Source organism: Phocoena phocoena, chromosome 19 (genome assembly GCF_963924675.1).
Source record: "Phocoena phocoena chromosome 19, mPhoPho1.1, whole genome shotgun sequence".
NCBI classification, from domain to species: Eukaryota; Metazoa; Chordata; class Mammalia; order Artiodactyla; family Phocoenidae; genus Phocoena; species Phocoena phocoena.
In genome coordinates this window covers 59,482,164-59,508,518 of record NC_089237.1, presented here as the reverse complement: position 1 = coordinate 59,508,518, position 26,355 = coordinate 59,482,164, and the positions used below count along the sequence as shown (strand labels likewise).

Below are 26,355 nucleotides of genomic sequence, written 5' to 3'. Positions count from 1 at the left end.
ATTGTTTCTAGAGTCTAGACAAGGGATTGGCAAATTTTTTCTTAAAGGGCCAGATAGTATATATTTTAGGCTTTGCAGGCCCATAGGAAAAATCAAGGAATTTAAGTAGGTACTTATATAACTCTTTGAAAATGTAAAAACCATTCTTGGTTTTGAGACCTTAAAAAAATAGCCAATGGGCTAGATTTGGTCAATGGAACGAGCATACATAGCTTGCCAACCCCCCTGGGTTAGACCAGCCCTGCCCAATAGAAGTGTAATGCGAGCAACATATGTAATTTAAAATTGTCTAGTTGCCACATTTAAAAAGTAAAAAGAAACAGGTGAAATTAACTTTACATTTTATTTAACGTATCCAAAATATTATCATTTCAACACGTAACAAAGCTGTTATATACATTTCTACCTTTACAGCACCTTTGGTCCGGACTAGCCACTTTCCCAGTGCTCGGTAGCCACGTGTGGCTGGCGCCTACAGTGGTGGATGGGGCGGCTCTGGCTGCAGTGGCCTGGCCTGAGACCCTTGGGGGAAGTCCAGGGTGGGAAGGCTGCGCTTGTGGGTTTTTCTCCTTGGCCTGCATTCGGATTCCTGGAATGTTGGCTCTCTCGTGCTGTTACTCCTGTTTGCATCCCCCTTTTGATGTCTTTTTGCCAACTTCAGGGGGTTCTTTCTTTGAATGTCACTTCTTTTTTGGTGACTCCTTTTACTGTGTTTTAGAGCTCTGGGGCTCTGATCCCTACTCCCTGCAGGGCAGAAGAGAGAAGGGTGTTTGCTGGTCAGGGCTTAGTGGACCTATGCTGTGGGGAGTGAATGAGAGCCCGGGGTGGGGGGGTGGGGACAGGCTTACATGTCCCTCCAGGCACATGGCAGGACGTGGTGACTGCATTCTGCACAACCCTTTGTATTTGCTGAGTGTTTTGCAGCTGTATCCTAGCTGCCTTTTTCCCTGTGTTCTAGCCTGCTACTTGACCTTTCTTTCTGAGTTCCTGTGCCCTTGCCACGCAGAAGGACTACAGTCGACGACCTGTGTTCTCTTCTTGGCACAAACGTGGCAGTGTGACCCAGAAAGGTTACTTACATTCTCCCGGCCTTGGTTTCCCACCTGTAAAGCAGGTGCCCACATTCTATACACAGGGAGTGGTCCACTAATGGAATGGATGGAGACTCCTGAACCCCCTTTGTGGTAATTAATATTCCAAGAAGCATAATGACGGTCTCTCCTGTGGGGAGCAGATCTGCTCTCGCCTGATCACGAGGACCCTGATGTTGTGTAGCTGAAATAAATTTGACTTGGAATAGTTATCTTTAAATTGTTCCCAAGCTGCCAGCTAGACTAAAGGAGAGGAGAGAGCATTGCAATCAGGGAAAAGAGACAAGAGGGAAGTGATATCCTACTGCCCACATCCTCGTCCTGTGGGGGAGCGAGGCACACAGGGAGGCGTGGTGAGCACTGGGTGCCAATTTTGCAGCATTTAATCTGAGAAAACAGGCTTTTCGTTTATCCTTGGAAACTCACTCTTCCAAGCATCACTTTCTCATCTGAAACGACATGGTTGGACCAGGTCAGTGGTTTTCAAACTTTAAATTGCGGGGCCTTTTACTCAAAGGAATCTCATACAGAAATATTGTGTATGAAACAGAAAAAGTGACACTGTTCTGGGCGACACGGGGTCAGAGCTTGGCCTCTCAGCCATCTGTTTCCCACCCGTGGGACCTCCAGTCATTTCTGAGGTCTGCGAGGGGCAGGTTTGAAAACTCTGCCCTAGATTTCGTGGTCCCTTCAGTTTGAGCAGCTGAGACTCTGTGAAATTGTCTGCGGCTCTTTCACAGCTGCCCTGGGATGGGACCCCTGAATGCCCATCCCCACGACTCCCATTATACTGTCACTTCCTTTGGAGGCGAGAGAGCCAGAGGATTGATTCGCTGCCATTTTGTTTCTGGAGCCTGGAGCTAGAATCTTCCAAACCACTTGCTGGTTTTCTCACTCAGGGTCATCCTAGTTCACATGAAACCACAGCCTGGTTCTTGCCTGGAGTCTGTAACCCTTCCAGCTCCTTCCTCCCCTCGCTCAGCTTGGTGTGTGTGCTGCGCTGGACGGTGTCCTGCCCGGTCCTTGGGGCAGCTCGCGGTGAGAGTGAGTGGACGGGCCTGTGGAGTCCTCCTGAGCCTGCTTCGCACTGGATCAGGTGTTGTGTGTACCGTGACTTCCTTCCACCGCCGGCGGCTGGGGAGGCGAGCAGGGCTGGTGGCAACGTGGCCACCTGTGGAGTGTAGGGGACGTCGAGTTTCAGAGAGGTTGGGTGCCTGCCCTAGGTCACGGAGCTGCCTGCGGATGGGGCTGTGTGCCACATGGTGTGCGGCCGGGAACCTGCCCTCCCTCCTCCTGGCAAGGCTGCTTTGACTTGTTAACGTGGTACTGTTTCAGTAGGAGGCTGGGGTATTGCAAGCTGAGTTAGAGCTGTTTAATGGAGCTCTAATTCCTTCCCCTGGGAGGAGGGGCCTGAGGGGCTGGGGGATCCTCCCACCCTTGAGCAGGTGAAGGATTGTCCCCATTAGCAGGTGGAGCCACTGAGACCCAGGGAGGTGCAGCCTAGGTCACAGGAAGGCCAGTGTGGGTTTTTTCAAAGTTTTTCTTGGCCCTCCCTGTGTCTGCTAACATGCATTAACCTTTGCTGTCAGAAACAGGGCCTTACCCTGACTTGGATTCCTTGGTTGCTGGGGGCGCATGGGGCAGGCAGAGCATTTTACAGGTCCTCCCGCAGGTCCTAACATCTCAGCCTTGGGGTGTCTCACGTCCCCTGGACAGGCTGCTGGCCTGTTGCAGTGACCACATCTTTGGTGCAGCCCTGAACAGGAAGCACTGTTTTCCCCTGAGGATTCAGAATCAGGAAGTAGTTGTGTCCTTGATCCCTAGGTCCTAAAACACTGGTTGGAACAGGCAGACTGGGGAGACTCCATGTGCACCTGCGGTCCCGTCTCTCCCCTCCTAGTATCCTGGCCCACAGCTAAAGGGGCTGGGAGGGGGAGCAGCTGCTGGGAGTCCCAGCTGAACCAGAGAAAGAGTCCAGGTCTCCCGGGTGCCGCACTCAGAGCCTGTCTACCTGGGGCTGGCGGGTCTTCCGCTTAGGGACCGCTCTGACCTAGAAATCTGACACAGTTACACGTGCTCAGGTAAGGGAATAGGAGGGTTGAGGGAGGGGGCTTTCAGCTCAGATTTGGGTCTTTTGCTGCTTGAGCAACTTACCCAGAATTTAAGAGTCTGCATCCCTCCTCTGAAAACGGGGGCTGCAACAAGATCCATGTCTGTGGGCGCCTGTGAGGATGGTGGAAGATGCAGGAAATAGCAAGAGTGCCACATCTGTGAATGCTTGCGTGTGTAGTGGGCGCTCAGTATACGGGCTTCGTTTCATCAGCACTGACCCAGAGAGGCGAGCCACCTCTGTGGCGAGGTGCTAGCACGTGGGATGGCTGGCCCTCAGACTCTCTTTCTGTCTGCCCTGTGCCCACAGAGCAGGGGCCCAGGCCGCCTACTCTCCTGCGAGCTGCTTGGCATCACCCTAGCAGCTTCCCCACGTCAGCCCCGAGGGATTGGAAGGGCCTTGTGGGTTTCCTTATGTGGGTTTGATTTTCAGAACATGTTTAAGTGTAAAGAGTGAACTGATTTTAAGAATTTTTAGAGTATAAGAAGCGAAGAGGCAGGACTTCCCTGGTGGTCCAGTGGTTAAGACTCTGCACTTCCATTGCAGGGGGCATGGGTTCGATCCCTAGTCAGGGAACTAAGATCCCATAGGCCGTGCAGCGTGGCCCCCCCCCCCCCCCGAAAAAAGCGAAGAGGCCAGGTACCATCAGGCTGAGACTTACCATTAGAGGGTGTGGGCTGCTCCAGAGGCCAACAGCCAGCGTGACAGCCACCCCTGAGCACCTGCCAAGCCCAGAGAAGTGCACAGTGCAAGTCCCGTGAATGGCAGTGGCACATCCCGATTTCAGAAGTCACTTTGCATGGAAGTGTCTGAGTGGCCATCAGCAAGGTGGGAGAGGGTTAAAAGAAGCTGCTTATCCTGCTGGTGTCCCTGGGAGCAGTTGTCTGGGAATCCAAGTTTTCTTGCCCGTGGGCCTGGGGGAAATGGGCAGAGGAGGGTAGAGAGCAGCCTGGGCCCAGTCCTGAATCACTGGGCAGTGAGCAGGAGGTCTGGCCAGGCCGTTTGGTCACCAGCATTGATTAACTCACTTCAGCTGGCAGGTGGGTTCTCCAGCTTCCTCCCCTGCTGTCCCACATCCTTTACAGATCACACACTCTTCCAGGGGGTGGAGCGTTCCGTGGGGTCTAAACAAGCAGATGTGGCTCCTTGCGAGAGCCTGTGAGCAAGCTCTTCTAACAGGCAGATGCCATCTTGGCACACAGCCCGTTGACTCTCATCCCCACGTCTCCGTTCCCTCCTAGAAACCCTGTGAGCTTAGAGGATCTTCCTGGGAACTGGGCCAGCGAGCTGGCCATGCAGCCTTGTCTGGTGTGGCTTTCTATACTTAAATCGAAGGAGCAGTTGACGTGCTCTGAGATTATTTATTGTGGCAGTGGTCAGTGGTGGCATTCATAGCTAACAATAACTGCTGTGTGCCAGGCCACTGTTAACTCATTTATATTCATAACATCCTTATGAAGTAGAGAGATAAGAAAACTGAGATGGAAAGAGGTCCTAGAACTTGCCCGGGGGTGACACAGCAAGTGGCAGAGGTGGGACGCAAACCCAGATAGTCTGACTTGGCCTCCTCCCACTGTTCCCCTTGTGGACCTGGGTGGGCTCAAGTAGGCTTTCTGGACCTTAGATCTCTAGCTGTGTGTGTCCCTTGGCCCCTCGTGTCCAGCAGCCAGGGGCTGCCCTGCCAGGGGTATATGTGCTGGGAAGGGTGGGGCTGGAGGATGAGGCTTGGGCTGAACTTGTTAAATTTCCTGTCTCTTTTTTTTTTTTTCCTTCCATTGGACTTTCCTGTCCTACCTGTTACTTTATAGGAAGCACAGCTTTTTGAGGGACAGGGTGTGATATTTTTCCTGCAAAGCCATTGCCTCAGAAATTAGTCCCCACGCATTCTCTAGCATTCCTCCCTTTGCCACAAGTGGCATCATGTTCCAAAAGTTCCACGGCCATCGGCTCCTTGTCAAGCCCAAACAGGGAAGGGGCTTTCGAAAGTGTCCCTTTCCCCTCTTCCTGCAGCTGCTGCCGTCCAGGGAGGAGCCCTGGGCGTGGGCTGGGCTTGCAGGGCATGTGTGTGGGCAGAGGGGTGAGTGGGCAGCTGAGCTGGGGCGTGGGAGGGAGGATGGCCAGCAGGCCGGCGGCCTCGTGCCCTCCTGTCTCTGGGCCTGAGATCTAGTGAGGTCTGCGTGTGGGTTTTTGTTTGTTCTTGGTTTTTTGAGGTAAAATTCATGGGACGTAAAATTAATCACTTTAAAGCGTACAGTTCAGGACTTCCCTGGTGGCGCAGTGGTTAAGAATCCGCCTGCCAATGCAGGGGACACAGGTTTGAGCCCTGGTCTGGGAAGATCCCACATGCCACGGAGCAACTAACCCCATGCGCCACAACTACTGAGCGCGTGCGCCACAACTGCTGAAGCCCGTGTGCCTGGAGCCCGTGCTCCGCAACAAGAGAAGCCACCACAGTGAGAAACCTGCACACCACAAGAGTAGTCCCGCTTGCTGCAACAAGAGAAAGCTGGCGTGCAGCAACAAAGACCCAACGCAACCAAAAATAAATAAAGTGTACTGTTCAGTTGTGTTTAGCACATTCACAATATGCTAAATTCACCAGCACTCTGTAATTTAAAACATTTCATCACCCCAAGAGAACACGCCATTACTATTGAAGAGCTAGGCTCCACTCCCTACCCCCATCCTCAGCAACCACCAATCTGCTTTTCTTCCCTATGGATTTACCTCTTTTGGAAATTTCACCAAAATGGAATCGTAGAAATTGTGACCCCTTTTGTCTGGCTTTTTGCACCGAGCATGTTTTCAGGGTTCATGTGGTAGCATGAACCTGTGTTCGCTGCTTGTTTCTGGCCGAGTATTGCATTATGTGGCATAGCGCATCTTGTTTATCTCTTTGTCTGTAGATGGACCCTTGGGCTGTCCTGCCTTCTGGCTGTTGTGACTAGTGCTGCTGTGAACACCCACGTGCACACTTCTGTCTAACCCTCCTTTCAGCTCTTCTAGGTGGAAACCAGGGGAGGAATTGTTGGGTCCCGTGGAATTCTGTCGTGAGCCGCGTTGGGAAGCGGCACATTAAGCCAGACCTCAGCACTGCGGACTGTGGGGTGGGCGGGCAGATACGGCGCTGGGCGGGTGGAGGAGCCTGGGATGGGGACCTGGGGTCTGTGGCAGAGGCGCTGAGCCAGTGTGCAGGGCTGGCCGAGCCACCTGGAGCTCTGCTCCCTCCTGAGTATCAGCCTAGCTGCCGAGAAGGAGCTAAGCTGGGGCTTCAGAGTTGTGGGGAAGGGGGCCGAGGGGGCGTGGGAGCTGAAGGCCAGGCCGTGTAGGGAGACACCGGTGCACCCCAGGGTGGTGAGGTGCAGAGGAGCTGCTGAGAGCCAGTCTCCGACCGGATCTGGCCTGTTTACTACTTTTTATTTTTATTTTTTGCGTTACGCGGGCCTCTCACTGTTGTGACCTCTCCCGCTGCAGAGCACAGGCTCCGGACGCGCAGGCCCAGCGGCCATGGCTCACGGGCCCAGTCACTCCACGACATGTGGGATCTTCCCAGACCAGGGCACGAACCCGCGTCCCCTGCATCAGCAGGCGGACTCTCAACCACTGCGCCACCAGGGAAGCCCCTGTTTACTACTCTTATTACCAGTTTTCAAACTTTATTTCTTTAGCCATGGAGCATGGAGCCCCTTGAAATGGAACGCGGAACTTGCCCATGTGAAGTCCCCGGAGGGGGGAAGGGATGGTTCCCCAGCCACCTGCCCCACCCCATGGTCTGCAGTGGCCCTGAAGCACTGTTTGAAAACCGCTGATTGACTCTAACCCTTGCATTAAAATTTGTTAATAGAATGAAATATTTGATATATACGGAAGAACTTCAGTGGCGTGTGTGTACAGCATAGGTGCAGCCTTCCTGCTGAATGTTCGAGGTGCTGGTGTTTCTGCTGTGTCAGCCTCCCAGATGCTGGGATCCAGGGGAGGGAACCACAAATAGGTGTTGCCCCGTTGTTGGGCCCAGCCCCCTCTGCAGACTTCCTCTCCATGCAGAGGCTCGCCTCTCCATGCAGAGGCTCGCCTCTCAAGAGGAAGGTCTCCCTGCCCAGATGTGTGCAGGAGTCTTCCAGTTCCAGATGGACCTTAAGGCAGCTGCTGGGGGCAAGTCTGGTATGAGATGCGACCCGTTAAGGTAGTGCTGTTGAGGAGAAAGGACTCCGTGTGGAGACCTGGAGACAGACCTGAAGGCTTGTGTGTTTGGGCTGACAGAGCCAGCGTGTGAGCAGGGCCCCCGAGAACCAGGAGGGCTGATCTGAGGATGGGCTGGGCTGGGGGTGGGGCGGCTGGCTAGGTCAGTGGTTCCCAGACTGTTTGTTTTGGGGCCCCTTTATGCTTTTGATTACTGAGGTCTTCAAAGGGCTTCTGTTTATGTCGGTTACATCCAATGGTATTTACTGTATGAGAAATTAAAACGAGACATTGAAAAAGTTTTATTAATTCATTAAAAAATAAAATAAACTTGTTACATGTTCACATAAATAACAGGTATATTCTGAAAAATAACTTTTCCAAAACAAAAAAAGTTTTGTTTAGAAGAGTCGCATCATTTTACTTTTGCGGATCTCTGTACCATCTATCTTAATGGAAGACAGCTGGATTCTCATATCTTTTGCACATGATCTGTTGTGATATCCTGTTGTGTAGCCTCTGGAAAAGCCTATATGCTAGTGAAAGAATGAGTGCAAAAAGGGCAAATGATGACTTAACATTTTTGTAAAAATAGTTTTGGCTCATGGACCCCTTAAAAGGGTCTCGGCCCCCTTAAAAGGGCCATCCCTTTGAGGACCACTGGTCTGGCTCAAGCTGGGCCATTTGCTTGAAGGCCCCGAATGCCTCACGGGAGCGGCAGTGAGGACGTCTGTCAGGACGGGCAGAGCCCCAGGCGGTGCTCAGAGTGCTGGGGTGGGTAGAGGATGGAGCGGGGGTCATAAGCAGCCACCCTTGCCTCCTGCTGCCAAGGGCTTTCCGTGGAATAAAGAAAGTATGGGTAAGGCACACGGCATGTGGTGGGGACTCGACGTGACACACAGGGAATGTTTATTCTGAGGCTTGGAGAAGTTGTTTTGCTGTCACATCTCCCCACTGGGCTCTGCAGCTCTCAGGAGGGAGGGGTGGAGATGACCAGAGGTTTTAGGATGGAGCCTGCAGTGCTGGGGCTGGTGCCACCGTGAAGTGTGGCGTGAGAGGTGGCTGAGGACTGCGGAGCAGGGCGGGCAGGCAGTCCTCCTCGGGCTCTGCCGCTGGTTTGCTCGGCAGCCAGAAGGCAAGGTGACCTCGCTCTTTTCCCCTAGTGCTGCTTGACACATTCCGAGACCCTGGAGGCACAGGGTTGGGGCTTGGGTGGGAAGTCAGGGTGGAGAGGGAGATTAGGATTCCTCGCTCTTGGAGTGACGGTCAGTCGGTGGTCAGTCGAGTCCTGCGCCCTTGAAGCATGTTGGTGGGAGGGGGATTCATGAGAGTCTCAGAGGCCCCCAGAGGTCTCCGGTGACACAGTAGGGATTTTTAAATTCTATTTTGGGGGAAGAAGCTTGGATCAACCCTCAGGATTTTCCTTGGAGGAGGAAAATTACCTCTTCTCTTTGGGGTTAAAGTGCTCCTTAGCCGGGTCCTGCCCCTTGGATTTGGTAGCTGGCAGGAATTTAGTTGTCTTTCTTTAAAAAAAATTTTTGGCTGTACCTCACGACATGTGGGATCTTAGTTCCCCAACCAGGGATTGAACCCGCACCCCCTGCAGTGGAAGCACTGGAGGCGTGGAGTCTTAACCACTGGACACTCAGGGAAGTCCCGGAATTTCAGCGTCTTTAATGTTAGATGAGAAGATATCCCCATAGACATAGACTTAGACCTTTTAGACCTCTGTTAAAGAAAATATTTCTTTGCCCCTTCTTGTGCACTGGTTGCCCCGCCCTGTCCAGCCCGTGTGTGGCCGGCACGTGGAGGCTTCCATCTTGAGCTTGATCTGAGCAGTTGGGGCTGCTGCCCCCCAGTCTGCTTTCAAGGAGCCTCTCAGGACTCCCTTGCAGCACCCCATTCAACCCTTTTCCCTTTGCAGCTTTTGAAGAGCTAATTGTTCAGACTTCACATGACATGTGGTGTTTACCTCTTTGGTCTCTCCTAAAGGAGTTTTAACAACAGTCACCAAACTTGGATATGAATGTTCACAGCCACCAAAAGGGGAAAACAACCCCAGTGTCATCAATAAACAGATGTGGTCCATCCACACAATGGAATATTACTTGGCCATGAAAAGGAGTGTGGTACAACCAACAACTACAGCATGGATGACCATCGAAAACATCCGCTCAGTGGGAGAAGCCAGACACAAAAGACCATGTGTTATCTGATTCCATTCATGTGAAGCGTCCAGACTAGGCAAACCTGTAGAGACGTAAAGCAGATTAGTGGTTGCTGGGGACTGGAGCGGGGAGTTTGTGGGGAATGATAGCTAAAGTATACAGGGCTTCTTTTTGGGATAGATTTGATTATGGTGGTGGATGCACTACAAACCATTGACTTGTACACTTTTAAATGGGTGAGTTGTATGGTATGTGAATTATATCTCAAAAAAGTAAGTTATTACAAAAATACACCAAAACAGTCATTACCCGCACCCCCCCCCCCGTTTTTGGTTTGTGCTTGTAATTCACATTTTTTTTAAAAAATTTATTTATTTTTGGTTGCGTTGGGTTTTCGTTGCTGCCTGTGGGCTTTCTCTAGTTGTGGTGAGCAGGGGCTACTCTTTGTTGCAGTGCACAGGCTTCTCATTGCAGCAGCTTCTCTTGCTGTGGAGCACGGGCTCTAGGTGCGCGGGCTCAGTAGGTGTGACTCGCAGGCTCTAGAGTGCAGGCTCAGTAGTTGTGGCGTACGGGCTTCGTTGCTCTGTGGCATGTGGGATCTTCCCAGACCAGGGCTTGAACCCGTGTCCCCTGCATTGGCAGGTGGATTTTTTTTTTTTTTAATATTTTATTTATTTGGTTGCTCCGGGTCTTAGCTGCAGCAGGCAGGCTCCTTAGTTGTGGCATGCAAACTCTTAGTTGCAGCATGCACGTGGGATCTAGTTCCCTGACCAGGGATCAAACCCTGGGCCCCCTGCACTGGGAGTGTGGAGTCTTATACACTGCGCCACCAGGGAAGTCCCTGTAATTCACATTTTGCCAAACCTTTATTTGACATCTTTGTTTCCTGTCTTTTTGTCATTTTTGGTTTGACATCTGCTACCCATGAGTAGCTAACACCTCAGATTCTACCTCCGTCCTGCGCTCTGTCCTGGTTACCCCAGGCCCCCAGGAGCACGCTGGACGGGCATGGTGTTGGCCTCGCCCTCTCACACCCACGTGTGCGTGTCTGTGCACGCACAGCTTGGGGCTCAGCCGTGGTCAAGTGCGTGGCAGCTGCGTGGCAGCAGCGTGGACGTGTTCTGTGCTGAAAGCAACTGGCCATCAGATAACTTTATTTGGAGTTCGGTTTATTGTTTCACCAAGTATTTATTGTCTTTGTCTCCACCCAGTGCTACTTCTGATTTGGCTGAAGGGTGGGACTTTATCTCGAGGTTTAGAGCTCTGGAGGAGGGGGCCCCCAAAGACACTGGGCCTTATGGTATTTTGGGGGTGTGCCCTCTCCCCTTGGAACCCCGTGCCATAACATGCTGCCGGGTGGGCGGCACGAGGCAGTGGGTGAGGCTTGGCGGCCTCTGCAGGGAAGTGTGGGCCTCTGCACATGCCAGCCGGCCTCCCTGTCGCATGTCCCCTGACCTCCATTTCTGAGGTTGCCTTTGCTGGCTCCTCACGGAGGTCTCTCCCAGATCCCTCCTCTGTGCTCCCTGGTGCTGAGTTCCTTACTCTTAGCTCCAGTTTTTGTGTCTTTGTCTCATTGTGGGTATTCTCAGTGGCTTTGTTGTCTTGGCATCCTGACATTTGACAGCAAAGATGGGTAAACTGCATTTCTTATAAGTTTCTTTCTTCTGGGCCACATGTCCTTGTGTAATTAGTAGGTTCCCTACTCATTCCCCAAAGTATCCCAGTTTGGATGATAAATGTACAGGGTTACTCTACATTTGAGGCTCTACTTTCTCTGGGTGGAGGTGGGAGCCTGTGCTCACACTTACGTCTTTCATCCACAGGTAGGAAAGACTCCTCCTTCTGGAGAAGAGCCCCATGGTCTCTGTCCACTCCCCAAATGCCTTCACAGCCCGTAGTGCCTGGCCAAGCTGGGTGGGCGGCTCCATGAAGGGTGGTTTGTGGAGGTTCATCCTCTAGTGAACTCCTTACGGGGACCATGCCTTGGCACTACACACAGGCCCCAGGCCTCAGCTGCAGGGATGTCTAGGGGAGGCCCTGAGTGAGGTGCTGGTCAGGACTAGACCCCCAAGGAGAGTCACCCACTTGGGAACGTGCGTCCTGCTGGGATGGCACCAGCCTTTACTTTTGGGAGTGGCTCACTGATGGGCGGTGTCGAGAGGTTAAAGGCAAGATACGGGGCCAGGTGGCCTTGACTCACACCCACTTAGACACTGTGCTTTCCTTGTATGTGAAATGGAAGAGTGGCACAGGGTACATGACGTGAAGTGCCTGGAGCAGTGACCCGCCTCGTAAGCCGTGAGCGTTGGCTGTGGTGACAGTGGGGACAGCTGTGACTAACAGAGCAAACCGATGGGCATTTCAAGCAGACTTCCCACGTGCTCACTCAGAGGGAACGTGTTTCTTCAGGGCCACATACCTGATGCTTTTCTTTCTCGGAAGCTGGGCTTCACCCTAGGCCCTGATGGCACTGAGTTGCATACGGTGGCTGCCCCACGATTGTGCGTATCTTCGCAGCGGCTGACGGTCCTCTCCTGACTTTCAGAGGCAGATGACAGGCCCTGGGCGCTCGTGCCGGCAGGTGGTGCCCACATGGAGGAATGTAGTTTGGGTCTAGAACTGAATGTCTGTAAAGCAATAGGACAGTATTCTCCAGGGCTTGATTGAGACACCTTGGACAAGGCTTAGAGACGAGTTCCAACACAGTTTGGTCCACGTGGCATTGGGAGAAGCCTGGTGTGGCCTCTTGAGGGATCTGCAGTGATGGCTGATGCTGGTTGGCCCTGACGGGTTTGTTCTAAAAGAGAAGCCCCACGTTCCTGGGGTCTTGGCCCTACTGGCCTGTAGAGGTGTGTGCTAACCCAGGCGTGGGTCGGGCAGGTGGGCACAAGCTCTGCTGACAGGCCTCCCTCTGCGGTGTGCTTGGATGAAGTGGTCTTTGGGTGGCCAGGACACAGCGAGGTTTTGGCGGGGGTAAGGCCTCAGACTGACTTGGACATGTGCTCACATTTCCTTTTACTGACTTAACATCTACACATCCCAGAAGAGACAGGCAACCTTGGAATCTCCCATGATTTACAAGCTTGTAAAGATGGCCAGACGGCTGCTACCCAGGCATCGTTTCTCCTTTTGGAATTGAAATGCAGAAAATATTATACATCCTGTTTGCTATGAGTGTGGAAGCGTTTCCACAGAAACTCTTTTGTGGAAAAGAAGGTCAAGGAACCAACCTCAAAACCACAGAAGATGTATTAGCTGCAATTTACACACCTTCTGCCCATAGATCTTTCAGTGAATCCTCTACCAAAGGGCCATTTGCCCTCACCTCATGCTTGAGTGCAGCTCCTCAACCCCCCACATCGGGCCCAGAGAAATCTTTGCCCCAGGAATCTCCCTGAAGCTGGGATACTGGCCCCCATAGGTATGGATCCTTCTTCAAGGCTGCTTGGAGATTGTTCTTGAAGAACTTTCATGGGGATGGTCATTGTGCTTGGAGGTTATATGTTCAGGCTTGTGTGCGGGAGCCTGTGTGGGGTTTGCATGCTTTGCCCCTCCCCTCAGAGTCAGTATTCCTGGGGTCCATCTGGACTGGCCTTGAATACTTTACAGTCTTTCCCTTCACACTTGGGGTTCATTCCCCTGAGCGCTGCTGGCCTCTACACACCAGCTGTGTGCATGGGCCTGAGTAGATGCTGGGATTTATGTCCCTGACTCTCAGGCATTGATTGTTCAGTGACTCAGTGTGTGTTTGTGTCTGATGTCATTTAAAAATTTTTTAATGGCAAGGATATATATTTTTTCCTTTTATTGTAGATGTTGAAACTGAGATTCACAGCCATAGTGTCTTGTTCTGGGCTACACAATGATGAAGTCAAGGAACCAGGACTTGAACTTGGGCCTCCTGGCTCCCAGGCCGGGGTCTTTACACTGACTACCCAGAACTGTTAGGTCATGTTGGTGGAGAGTGCAGTACAGGGGTTCCCTAACCTCATCTTCTGCCGGGGATGATCAAGGCTGTATCAGAAGGCGTGCATGCATGGGCAGTCAAACATCTGCCCTTCCTTTTAAAAAATAACATCTAGGGGCTTCCCTGGTGGTGCAGCGGTTAAGAATCTGCCTGCCAATGCAGGAGACATGGGTTTGAGCCCTGGTCCGGGAAGATCCCACATGCTGCAGAGCAACTAAGCCCGTGCACCACAACTACTGAGCCTGCGCTCTAGAGCCCGCGAGCCACAACTACTGAAGCCTGTGCACCCTAGAGCCGGTGCTCTGCAACAAGAGACGCTACCACCATGAGAAGACGGTGCACTGCAACAAAGAGTAGCCCCCGCTCGCTGCAACTAGAGAAAGCCGGCGCACAGCAACGAAGACCCAACGCAGCCAAAAATAACTAAAATAAATAAATTAATTAATTAAAACAAAAAATCTGCTAAGTGCTATATAGTAGCATTAGTTTACAAAAAATGATGTTAAGTAAACAGGCAAAACCCCCCAAGAGTTGTTCATGATCCCAACAGTGAGCACAATAGCTGTTTTCTTGTTGACTCTCAATCTTACTCAGTCCTGCTGTATTTTTAAATCATAGGCCACATTTTCACATCCTGCCTTGGTTCCCTGAAGGAGACATCCCTGGTCCCCTTCACTAGACTGAATGCCCCTTGGGGACTATATATATGTGTTTCATGTTTTTATCTCTGATACCTTGAGTGATTGCAGCTTCAGAGCAGCTTGTGGGGAAATTCTGCTGCACACTTCCAGAGGGCTCTGGTCACCCAGGAGGCAGAGAGAAGCCCCCAGCTCTGGGTGGGGAGCACTGACTTGATGGGAGTCCTGTGGGTTCATACTCTAGAGGGTTTCTTGACTTCCTCATAGTTATCTATAATTAATTAATTATAACTGATTGCTGTGTAATATTTTAGAGAGTTGATAGATCAGCATTCATTTAGCCATTGACTTGTTGGACAGCAAGTTGCTCCCAAGTCGTGAGTGGAGCTGTTTGTTGCTCTGTGTTATTTCTTTAGGCTCCGTTTCTGGCTGGTGGGATTCCTGGGGGCAGGAGCATGGAAATACCATGCTTCTTGCCACGTGTGGCCGCGTGGCTGCTCCCCAAGAGTGCTGGCTTCCCTGTGGTGTTTCTGCCTTTTGTCGAGGCCAGCGTGGCGCACACAGTGTTGGTTGGGGATTGGATTCAGGAAAGGGAGAAAGACGGTTGGAGGTCAGCCTGTCTGCGTGCTCCTCTGTGTGCTGGTTTGTCCCTCAGTGTCGGGGGCTGACCGGTTCCTCCCGGTGACCGGGCTCTGAGTGTGGAAGGCAGAGGTGTGGCCTGGGCTCACCCAGCCTTGGCCGGGAGCCCTCACAGCAGCACCCGGAGAACAAGTAGGGAGCAGTTGGGTGACGCATCAGTGTGTCCACTGACTCATCCCAGTCACTCGGCCCTGCTTTGCACTGGGCACCTCGCTGGGCGAAGGTGTGGAAACGGGAGGGATGGAGATGGCGCGGGGCTGGGAGATGGGTCTTAGGGGCGAGCAGACCGTTGCCAGCAGGATGTGGTGAAGAGCCCTCCACGCAGAGAACTGCTGTGCAAAGCCCAGAGGCCTGAGTGGTTTTCTTTCCGTGGGGAGGTGTAAGTGTAAGAGCAGCTCAGCAGGAGGAGCCCCAGGAAGTTCTCAGTAAGCATCTGCCTTTGGGTTGGTTACTGTACTTGAAGGGGGTGTGCATTTTAAAAATATATATATATTTATTTATTTATTAATTATTTGGCTGCATCGGGTCTTAGTTGTGGCAGGCAGGATCTTCGTTGCAGCATGCAGGGATTCTCTTTAGTTGTGCTGCGTGGGCTCAGTAGTTGCGTTGTGTGAGCTTAGTAGTTGCAGTGCTGAGGCTCTCTAGTTGTGGCATGTGGGCTCTAGAGTGCACGGGCTTAGCTGTCCCGCGGCATGTGGGATCTTAGTTCCCTGACCAGGGGTCAGACCTGTGTCCCCTGCATTGGAAGGCGGATTCTTAACCACTGGACCACCAGGGAAGACCCAGGCGTGGGATTTTTTCTTTTTTAATTTAATATTTATTTATTTAGGTTGCATTGGGTCTTAGTTGCGGCAGTCGGGCTCCTTAGTTGTGGTTCGCTGGCTCCTTGGTTGCGGCACATGGACTCCTTAGTTGCGGCTCAGCAGCTCCTTATTGTGGCATGTGAACTCTTAGTTGTGGCATGCATGTGGGATCTAGTTCCCTGACCAGGGACTGAACCCATGCCCCCTGCATTGGGAGAGCGGAGTCTTTTCCACTGGACTACCAGGGAAGTCCCCTGGGCATGGGATTTTGAGGGGACCTGCACAGGGGACAGGGAATTACCCTAGTCCATGGAGTAGAGGTGTTTGTGTCGGGGGGGTCAGCTTTGGAAGTGAGGGGCCCCAGTCTGTAGAGCGCCTTTAGGATGATGGGGTGTTAGCAGGGGGGTCGGAACGTGGTGCCCACATTTCTGCAGGGATAGTTTTGGGTGCTCCCTCTGTGGTGCCATACTGTGTGACGTGTCTGACTGCCTTTCTCAATGCCCTGTGCACTCTGAGGGCGGGTGAGTCTGAGGGGACAGAAATGTGAGCTTCACCACCTGGCAGAAATCTGTCACTGATGTCTGCTCTCTTTGAGCCTCAGATGGGCACGGTGAAACTGAGAGCCGAGCATGTAATGTTCTGGACGTCTTGGAGCTGGTTGTGATCGGGCAGCTGTGTGCAGAGGCCTGGATGTGTCTGGGAGGCATCCGTGTGGCAGCTTGACCACGCTGTGTAAAGCCAGCCAGGGTGTTTGCTCCTTCACCTGCCTGCAGCCCGCCCACTTGGCCTGAGTCGAGACATCAGGCTGTCCTTGGTGCAACGCAGATCTGCCTGAGGAGGGTGGCGAGGGGGAAAGGGGCTGAAGAATCTCGCCACGGTCAAGTCCACAGGCCTCAGAGAAGGTGTATGTATGTGTGCCTGTGGCCTCAGGAGAAGCTGGTGGAAAGGCCAGTGGAGCTCATGCAGCACAGCTGAGGGCCATGCAGGGCTGCCTTGCCTGGGCATGACCCCTCTGGACTGCAGAGGCTTTTGTGGCTGGAGCCTCTGTGCTCTGGGGCTGCGATGGGTCCCCTTCCAGGGGTGAACGCTCGTATGTGGGTGCAGGGAGTATTCTGAAGTAACAGGTTTTTTTTGTTTGTTTGAATTTTATTATATTTATTTTTTATACAGCAGGTTCTTATTAGTTATCTGTTTTATACATATTAGCATATATATGTCAATCCCAGTCTCCAGTTCATCCCCCCACACACACTTTCCTCCCTTGGTGTCCATACATTTGTTCTCTGCATCTGTGTCTCAGTTTCTGCCTTGCAAAATGGTTCATCTGTACCATTTTTCTAGATTCCCCATATATGTGTTAATATACGATATTTGTTTCTCTCTTTCAGACTTACTTCACTCTGTATGACAGTCTCTAGGTCCATCCATGTCTCTACGAATGACCCAATTTCATTCCTTTTTATGGCTAATATTCCACTGTATACATGTACCACATCTTCTTTATCCATTCGTCTGTCGATGGACATTTAGGTTGCTTCCATGACCTGGCTACTGTAAATAGTGCTACAGTGAACATTGGGGTGCATGTGTCTTTTTGAATTACGATTTTCTCTGTATATATGCCCAGTAGTGGGATTGCTGGGTCATATGGTAATTCTATTTTTAGTTTTTTAAGGAACCTCCATACTGTTCTCCATGGTGGCTGTATCAATTTACATTCCCACCAACAGTGCAAGAGGGTTCCCTTTTCTCCACATCCTCTCCAGCATTTGTTGTTTGTAGATTTTTTTTAAATATATATTTTTAAAATTTAGTTGTTTTATCTATTTTTGGCTGCATTGGATCTTCGTTGTGGTACATGGGCTTCTCATTGCAGTGGCTTCTCTTGTTGCAGAGCACGGGCTGTAGGCACACGGGCTTCAGTAGTTGTGGCACATGGGCTTCAGTAGTTGTGGCTCGTGGGCTCTAGAGCACAGGCTCAGTAGTTGTGGCGCACAGGCTTAGTTGCTCTGCGACATGTGGGGTCTTCCCCGACCAGGGCTCCAACCTGTGTTCCCTGCATTGATTGGCAGGCGGATTCTTAACCACTGCGCCACCAGGGAAGCCCTGTAGACTGTTTTTAAATTAAACTTTTTATTTTGAGATAATTGTAGTTTTGCATGCAGTTGTAAGATACAATCCAGAGAGATCCTGTGTACTCTTTCCCCAGTTTTCCCCAGTGGTAACATCTTGTAAAATTACAGCACAATGTCACGGTCAGCAGGATCTCGACATCCCTGCAGTCAAGATGCGGGGTGCTTGTACCCCCGCAGGGTCCCTCACAACCACACGTCCTGCACCTCCTACCCCTGTTGCCTCCTTAACTCCTGGCAGCCGCAAATCTGTTCTCCATTTCTAGAAATTCCACATTTCAAGAATGTTATATCCGTGGAATCATACGTCATGTAACCTTTCAAGGATTGACTTTTTTCACTCATCCTAATTCTCTGGAGATTCATCCAGGTTGTGTGCATCACCAGTTGTTTCCTTTTTATTGCTTACTAGTGTTCCATGGTGTACACGGCTTAACCACTCATTCGCTGAAGGACGTCTGCATTGCTTCCAGGGTTTTTTTTGGCCTTTACAGATAAAAATGCAGTAGCCACTCATGTACAGTTTTTGTGTGAGTGTTAGCTTTTATTTCTCTGTAATAAATGCCCAGGAATGCAGTTCCTGGATTATGTTGTAGTCGCATGTTTAGTGTTTAAAGAACCTGCTAAACTGTTTTTCAGAGTGGCTGTACCATTTTATATTCCCTCCAACAACATACGAGTTTCTTCACATCCTTGTCAGCATTTGGTGTTGTCACCATTCTTTTTTTTTTTTTTTTTTTTTTTTGCGGTACGCAGGCCTCTCACTGTTGTGGCCTCTCCCGTTGCGGAGCGCAGGCTCTGGACGTGCAGGCTCAGCGGCCATGGCTCATGGGCCCAGCTGCTCCGTGGCATGTGGGATATTCTTGGACCGGGGCACGAACCCGTGTCCCCTGCATCGGCAGACGGACTCTCAACCACTGCGCCACCAGGGAAGCCCTGTTGTCACTATTTTTAATTTTAGTCATTCTGATAGGTGTGTAGTAGTATCTCATTTTTTTTTTTTTAATTAATTTATTTTTGGCTGCGTTGGGTCTTTGTTGCTGCGCGTGGGCCTTCTCTAGTTGTGGCGAGCGGGGACTGCTCTTCGTTGAGGTGCGCAGGCAGAGCACGGGCTCTAGGCGTGTGGGATTCAGTAGTTGTGGCTCGTGAACTCTAGAGCGCAGGCTCAGTAGTTGTGGTGCACGGGCTTAGTTGCTCTGTGGCATTTTCCTGGACCAGGGCTTGAACCCATGTCCCCTGCATTGGCAGGCGGATTCTTAACGACTGCACCACCAGGGAAGTCCCTCTCATGTGGTTTTAATTTGCATTTCCCTAATAGCTAATGATGTTGAACATCTTTTCATGTATTTATTTGCCATATGTATATCTTCTGTGAAATATCTTTTCATATGTCTTTTGCCCATGTTCTAACTGGGTTGTTTGGTTTTTTTTATTATTGAGTTTTGAGAGGTCTTTATATATTCTAGATACTAATCCTTTGTTAGATATGTGGTTTGCAAATATTTTATCCCACTCTTATTTTTTCACCCTCCTAGTAGGGCCTTTTGTAAAACAAATACTTTAAATTTTAATGTGGTCCAAATTGCCAATTTAAGTGTGTGCTCCATTTTGAGTTAATTTTTGTGTAGGATTGAGCTTTATTTATTTTTTGCCTATGGATGCCAGTTGCTACAGTACCATTTGTTGAAAGACTGTCACTCCTCCCCTGAATTTTTTAGCACCTTCGTTTTTTTTCGTTTTTTGTTTTTTGTTTTTTTTTTGGTGGGGGGGGGGTGCCTTGCCGTGCAGCAGGTGGGATCTCAGTTCCTCAACCAGGGATCAAACCTGTACCCCCTGCAGTGGACGCATGGAGTATCTTTTTTAGAAAATATATTTATTTTTTTATTTGGTTGCACCAGGTCTTAGTTGTGGCATGCAGGATCTAGTTCCCTGACCAGGGATCGAACCTGGGCCCCCTGCATTGGGAGTGCGGAGTCTTAACCACTGGACCACCAGGGAAGTCCGTTTTAGCACCTTTGTTCAAAGTTAAATTGGGCACATTTGTGTGGGTCTGTTTCTGGGTTTTCCAGTCTGTTCCATTAATCTGTATGTCTAACTTTCCATTAATACCACAGCTTTGATTACTGTGGATATATAATAAATCTTATAATCAGGTAGATGGATTCCTCCCTCTGTCTTCTTCTTTTTAATTAAAAATAGTTCCTTTGCCTTTCCATATAAATTTTAGAATAATCTTGTCTATATCTGCAAAAAAGTCTTCGTGAGCTTTTGTTAGTAATTGAATTAAGCTTATATATCAGTTTGGGGACAATTGACAATTTAGAATCTTCCAGTCTATGAACACAATATGTCTCTCCCATTTATTTATGTCTTCTTTGATTTTTCATCAGCACTGTGTAGTTTTCAGCATGCAGTTCCTGTACATGTTTTGTTAGATTTACACCTAAGTATTTCATTTTTTTTAACAATTGCAAGTGGTATTTTATTTTTAATTTTGGTGTCCACATATTCATTACTAATACATAGAAATACAGTTGATTTTCATATACCGATCTTATATACTATAACCTGTTGAACTCACTAGTTCTAGGAGTTCTTTTTTAAAAATAGATTCCTTGTGATTTTCTACATAGACAGTTGTGTGATCTGTAAATACTTTATTTCTTCTTCCCAATCTGTGTCTTTTATTTCCTTTATTTGCCTTATTGCACTGGCTAGATATTCTAGCACTATGTTGAATAAGAGTTCTAAGAATGGACAACATTGCCTAGTTTCTGATCTTAGAGGGGAAGCATTTAGTCTTTCACCATTATGTATAATGTCAGCTCTAGGTTTTTTGTAGATGCTCTTTGTCAGTTGAGGAAGTTCTTTTCTATTTCTACTTTTCTGAGGGGTTTTGTGGTTGTTCTTGTTTTTTAAATGAATGGGTGTTGAATTTTGTCAAATGCTTTTTCTGCATTAATTGATGTGACCACAGAATTTTTCTTCTTCAGCCTGTTATTATGGTGGATAACACTGATTGATTTTTAAATAGTAAACCAGCCTTGCATCCCTGGAATAAACCCCACTTGGTCATGGTGTATAATGCTTTAAATATATTGCAGACTTCTATTTGCTAATTCTTTGTTGATTTTTGCATCTATATTCATGAGGGATATTGGTCCATAGTTGTTCTTTTTTGTCCCCTTTTTTGGTATCGTGTCTGATTGTGATATCTAGTTAATACTGTCTTCATAAAATGAATTGGGAAGTGTTTCTTACTTTGTCTTTTTCTAGAAAAGACTGTGTAGAATTGGTGTTAATTCTTCTTTAGACATTTGGTAGAATTCTCCAATGAAACCCTCTGAGCCTGGAGATTTCTTTTTTGGGGAATTTTTAAATTACATACTTCGTTCTTTAATAGTTATAGGGTCATTCAGATTGTCTATGTTTTTTGAGAAGTTGGTCCGTTTCATCTAAGTTGTCAAGTTAAAGTTTGTAGAACTGTTTGTAATAGTCCTTCGTTATCTTTTTTTTTTTTTTTTTTTGGCTGCGTTGGGTCTTCATTGATACACGAGGGCTTTCTCTAGTTGGGACAAGTGGGTGCTACTCTTCGTTGTGGTGTGCGGGCTTCTCACTGCGGTGGCTTCTCTTGTTACAGAGCATGGGCTCTAGGCACATGGGCTTCAGTAGTTGTGGCACATGGGCTCAGTAGTTGTGGCTTATGGGTTCTCGAGCACAGGCTCAGTAGTAGTGGCGCATGGGCTTAGTTGCTCTGTGGTATCTTCCTGGACCAGGGCTCGAACCCATGTCCCCTGCATTGGCAGGCGGGTTCTTAACCACTGTGCCACCAGGGAAACCCCTCTTTGATTTTTATTTCTCTTCCTGCTTGATCTTTTTGGGTTTTTTTAGAATTTCTTTTTTTTTTTTTTACGATAAATTTCAAGATTTATCTATGGTGATTTTTTCAGTGTAGATTTTTTTTTAGTGGCTGCTCTAGGAGTTTCATTGTATATACATAACTTACCACGGTCTGTTGGTGGTGTTATTTTACCAGTTCAAGTAAAGGGAGTACCTCCCTTTACGTCCTTTTACCATTCCCTATGTAAGTGTCTTAAATATTTCCTCTACATGATTCAAAACCACATTAGACAGTGTTACAATTTTTGCTTTGTTCATCAAGCATAATCTAGAAAACTCAAGGAAAGCCTGGTTACAGGTAGTTTTGCTTACTGTGTTTCCTGCTTCCTTTATGATGATCCAGGTTTCCTTCTTTTATCATTTCCTTTCTGTTTAGAGAACTTCCTGTAACCATTTTGTAAATGTAGGTCTACTAACTATTTCTCTTAGTTTTCCTTCATCTGAGAATGTCTTGATTTCCCTTTTGTTCCTGAAAGATATTTTTATTGGTTACAGGATTCTGGGTTGACCGTTGTTTTCTTTTAGCACCTGAAAAGTACTGTGCTACTTCCCTCTGGCCTTCGTGGTTAAGCCCAAATCATTATATTTGGTTTCTCCTATCCAAAACCTGTTGTTTTTCTCTGGCTACTTTCAAGATTTTTTCTTGGGCTTTAGTTTTCAGAAATTTGTTTTAATGTGTCTTGGTGTGGATTTTTTTGGATTTATCCTTTGGAGTTCAGTCAGCTTCTTGAATTTATAGGTTACCATTCTTGCCAAGTTTGGGAAATTTTCAGTTATTCTCTCTCTGAGTATTTTTGTACCCTACCCTTCTTTCCTTCCAGGACTCTGATGACACAAATGTTAGATCTTTTGTTATAGTCCCACAGGTCCCTGAGACTCTGTTCTTCTCTTATTTATTTTTTTCAGTCTGTTTTCTCTCTGTTATTTGATTGGGTAATTTCTGTGCTTTTGTATTCCAGCTCACTGATTCATTCCATGGTTCCCATCATTCTGCTATTGAGCCCATCCATTGAACTTTTAATTTCAGTTATTGTATTTTTCAGTTTCAGAATTTCCATATGGCTCTTATAGCTTCTGTTTCTTTGCTCAGGCTATCTGTGTTTTTTGTTTATTCCAAGCATGTTCATAATTTCTTGTTGAACCATTTAGCATGGCTGTTTTAAATCTTCATCAGATAACTGTGACATGCCTGTCACCTCGGTGTTGGCATCTGTCTTCGTTCATTCAGTTTGCAACCTTCCTGGTTCTTGGTATCATGGTGATTTTTCAGTTGAAATCTGGACATTTTTGTGTCACATTAGGTGACTCCAGGTTGTGTTTGACCCTTCCTTCTCTTTCAGTTGGCTTTTTCTAACACTGCTGCAGCAGGGGAAGCAGGGCTGCTGCCTTTTACTTTTAGGTGGAGGTAGAAATCTGGCTCCTCACTTGGGCTCCATTGATACTTGAGGCAGGAGATCCCTTGTTACTTACACAGGGTGTGGGGTTCAGCTTCCCAGGTGTCCTCCTCCGACGTTGTCCCAGGAGGGAGAGGGAGGAGACCTGTTACTGCTGGGTGGGGCTGAAAGTCCCAGCTCCCTGCCTGACTGCCTGACACCTCCCTGGTAGGGGTGCTGGGGTGCCTCTTAGCCGGCAAAGGGAAGTCTGGCTTCTGCTGGTGGGGGTGAGGGTGTGGCTCTCTCTGTTCTTTGGTGTCCGGCTGGAGTAGGACAGTTATTGTCTAAGAGTTCTCTGTCTTGCCAAGTTGTTCTTCCCCGGTTCTTCAGCCAGATAGGGCCTTTACTGGGGCTTCTGTGTTTTTGGTCTGCGCCTGTTGGCACTTCCAAGTTGCCCCTCCTCCAGACTCCAGTCTGGGACAGTGAGGCAGAAAGAAATCCAGGGTGTACACCTCTGTATGGTTCCTTGGGTCTCGAGGTTCCCAGCCCCTCTGCCTTCTACTCTCCATCTTTTCGAGTCTTCTTAGGTTTGTCTTATATACAGTGTCCAGGGTTTTATTTGTACTTTGTGGGAGGCATAGGGAACATTACATCTACCCTATCTTGAAGCAGAAATTTCCAGTGACCATTTTCCAAAGGGCTTTGGGCTGAGGAGAATGCCTAGGCCACCAGCAGTCTCTTCCCAGAGATCAGCCGGAAGCATAGCCTCTGGTTTATTGGGTTTGCAGGGCATGGCTCAGTTTAATCGGAAGGGAAGAGGCTCAGCGGGTGCTCTCAGGTGGTGACTTCTGCACAGGTCTGGTGCTTCTTCCCAGGTGGCCTGCCTGAAACAGAACTCAGTCCCATCTTTTGGGTCCTCAGTGTTGACAAGAGTTACCTGCTTCTCCTTTCCCCGCTGCCCCTTAAAGTAAAACCCCAGCTGCCCAGCCAGAAAACAGCAGCAGAGCTACATACCATTAAGAGTTTCTAGAGCCCACTTCCTGTGCCAGCCGCCTTTGGGGTTGCCACAGTTCGTACGTCAGGTTTTTGGGGGGCTCCCAGGAAGAGGGTGCCTTCGGGCCTGTCAGAGGCCCCGCCCCGCCCCAGAAAAGATGAGGCAAGAGAGGGAGGAATGCTGCCCTACAAAACCTCTGTCTGCTTGTGAGCCTCTCCCATGGGGACAGAGGCTGTGGTGGGTGTTTCTGGACTCTGGCATGGCTGGGTCTGCTGTTGCCATTTTTAGACAGTCTGAGAAATAGTGGGAGCAGCAGCACCTCTGGGGCGCCCTTCCATGCCTGTGGGGTTACCTGAGAGAGCGGGGTGTCCTGGTGTGTGGCTCTCCAGGCCTGTGGACGGGGTTCCAGGCGCTGATGAGTTGAAGGAGGGCGGCAGCCAAGCCGCTCTGCACTGGTGGACGGGCTCCTGCCTCTGTCTTCACTTTAGCTGTGCCCGTGCCAGCGAGTCCTCTCCGCCCCAGGCCACCCTCCTTCTCACAGGTTGGTTGTTCCCTGTTTGTTTGCTTGCTTGGATGGCAGTGCAGGGTGGCAGGTACCTTCCTGTCCCCTGACGACCCTAGCGTTGCGCACTGGACACCTGGAGGTTCTCGTTGTCACCCAGCTGTGGACGCCAAGTCTGCCCTGTTAGCCCTTTGCCCCACTCCCGGCCCCAGCAGACCTGAGCTGCTGCCTTGGGCTTCCCTCTGGATGCTGTCTAGTATGTTCTAGCTCGCTTGCTACAAACCAGGGGACCAGCTCATTGTCCTTGGAAACTTTTGTCCCTGTCTCTTTGACTGAAGTTTCCCAAATCTGGCTGGGGGGGCGGGGCGCAGAGCACAGAGTCACTTGAAAACTTACGTAGTGAATCCCTGCCCCCCCAACCCTCCCCCCCACTTCCCTAGACCTGGCCTTCTTAGCTTAGACTTGGCTTTTCTTGGCTTTGGGAGAAGGGCTCGTTAGTTCACATTTCCTGTGGACTGTGAGCCCATGAAGGTAGGAGCAGTTGCTTATTTATCTCTGCTTCCCCACTGCCTTACATAGGCCTTTGTAAATGTTTTTTTTTAAACAGCTTTATTGAGATAATTCTTCACATACCATATACAATTGACCTACGTAAAGTGTACAATTTGATGGTTTTAGTATACTCCCAGAGATGTGCAACTGTCATCACAATCAATTTTAGAATGCTTTCATCATCCCCAAAAGAAACCCTGTAGCTGTCACTCCCCACAATCCTTCCATCCCCTCTGCCCTGGGCAACCCCCGTCTGCCTTCTGTCACTATGGATTTGCCTTGGTAAATGCTCTTGTGGAACGTTACCCACTTCCCAGGCTGCTAGAGCACTTGTTTCTTGCCCTGTGCCCTCTACTGGCCCAGCCTTCCCACCTTTTAGGACGACCTGCCCACCTGAGATGGGTCCCCTTTGGGGTGATCCGTATATGGAAGTCATGGCCAAGTGAGGTGGATGCTGGCAGGCTCCCCGAGTAGATGTTTGTTGAGCGAATAATGATGCTGATTTCGGGCCAGGTTCTGAGGGACTTGTGCCAGTTGTAGGTCTCCCACTGCCCCTTTTGAGGAAAGGGCAGGTAGGTGTAGCTGATAATGTGAAGTCGCCCCAAAGCCCTGCAGCCAGAAACGAGGAGGGTGATGTACGATCAAAGCCAGACAGAAAGGGAGGAGACACGGTCTTGGGGTCTAACCTCCTGATTTTACAGGTCAGGGAACTGCAGGCCCAGTGGCCATGTGGGGGAGTCACCTGGCCGGGGTACACATGGGGTCGTCCCCCAGCACAGACCTCTCCGTCCTGTGTGCAGAGAGAGGCCAACTGTGCTCGCATGCCTGGGAGATGGCTGGGTGCCGCTGGTGTTTGCTGAGAAAACAGACCTCTATTCTCTTTGCTTCTGCTTTCCCAGGCAGCATTTCATTCCACACACCCCGTGGTCCTTCTGAGTCATGTCCCTCTAACTCTTGGTCCCCTGCCAGCACCCACTCCCCTGTTGCTTGCTTTCTTTTCTTTTTTTAATGTTTTTTCCTGCCTATAGACATTAGTATATCTTTTTAAAAAAATTAATTTGTTTATTTATTTATGGCTGTGTTGGGTCTTCATTGCTGCGTGTGGGCTTTCTCTAGTCGCAGGGTACGGGGGCTACTCTTCTTTGCGGTGCGCAGGCTTCTCACTGCTGTGGTTTTTCTTTGTTGTGGAGCACGGGCTCTAGGCGTGCGGGCTTCAGTAGTTGTGGCACGTGGGCTCAGTAGTTGTGGCGCGCGGGCTTAGTTGCTCCGCGGCACGTGGGATCTTCCCGGACCAGGGCTCGAACCCG

At 49.6% G+C, this 26,355-nt stretch overlaps 1 protein-coding gene and 1 non-coding gene across 4 annotated transcripts in view; one reads left to right on the top strand and one right to left on the bottom strand.

Moving 5' to 3' along the window:
• MPRIP (myosin phosphatase Rho interacting protein) overlaps positions 1-26,355 on the top strand; it is a 129,963-nt gene that overhangs the window by 5,451 nt on the left and 98,157 nt on the right. The window lies entirely within an intron of this gene.
• Positions 19,653-19,725, bottom strand: TRNAG-CCC (transfer RNA glycine (anticodon CCC)). The gene has a single exon. It is a non-coding gene; the product is annotated as a tRNA-Gly (tRNA).